Here is a 902-nt window from a genome sequence, read left to right as displayed (position 1 = left end):
CTCTTATCTTATATATACAAGAAAAAAAAAGTTTTGTTTGGTATACTGTGTGCTAAGTATTCTTTTCCTATCAATGAACTTTTCATAATTTTCCTAATAGAATCCTCATATTCTATTAGGAAAATTATGAAAAGTGGAGTATTCTTACAATAGGACTTACAACTTCCACCTATCTTCTCCAAAATCATAAGGTTAGTAAATCTTATTAATAAGAGCATAAAGACTTTCATTCTAGAAATTTTTAAAAAATCCAAAAAGCCTTTTCTATTTATCCATTTTATTTTAATTTCATCATTAAATAGAAACCCTTTTGGATTTTTTTCATTGTATTGAAAGAATTTTCAAAATGTAAAGGGGAAATTAATTAGAAAAAATTAGTTCTATAATTGCAAGTTAGAAAAAAGAAGTTCCAACTCTTTCAAGCAGTGTTTGTGTTTCTATTGGGCAAAGCAAGAGTTTATTGTAAAAAAAAAAAATGGAAACGATACTACCAAACGAAGTCTATTTTAATGAAAACTCTAATGTTCCTAAATTTTATGGACTTTCCCAATATCGACGATTCCCAAGATAATAGCTATTATTCTTTTAAGTTACCTATTATTTGAAGTTAGCCGCCATGGTGAAATTGGTAGACACGCTGCTCTTAGGAAGCAGTGCTCAAGCATCTCGGTTCGAATCCGAGTGGCGGCATTCTTGAAAAAGAATACAATAGATTAGAAATCAATTCGAAATTTACAATTTTGTAATGGGACCTTCCCCTTATGCTATTTGCAACTTTAGAACATATACTAACTCATATCTCTTTCTCAACGATTTCAATTGTGATTACGATTCATTTTATAACCTTATTAGTTCGTGAACTTGGAGGATTACGCGATTCGTCAGAAAAAGGAATGATAGTT

At 29.8% G+C, this 902-nt stretch overlaps 1 non-coding gene across 1 annotated transcript; it reads left to right on the top strand.

Moving 5' to 3' along the window:
* Positions 1-610: 610 nt before the first annotated feature.
* Positions 611-690, top strand: TRNAL-UAG (transfer RNA leucine (anticodon UAG)). Its single transcript has one exon. It is a non-coding gene; the product is annotated as a tRNA-Leu (tRNA).
* Positions 691-902: the final 212 nt, after the last annotated feature.

This window comes from Triticum urartu, unplaced genomic scaffold (genome assembly GCF_056163025.1).
Source record: "Triticum urartu cultivar PI428250 unplaced genomic scaffold, HENAU_Tu73 scaffold2, whole genome shotgun sequence".
NCBI classification, from domain to species: Eukaryota; Viridiplantae; Streptophyta; class Magnoliopsida; order Poales; family Poaceae; genus Triticum; species Triticum urartu.
The sequence above is the reverse complement of the archived record's forward strand: the minus strand, read 5'-3'. Positions and strand labels throughout refer to the sequence as shown.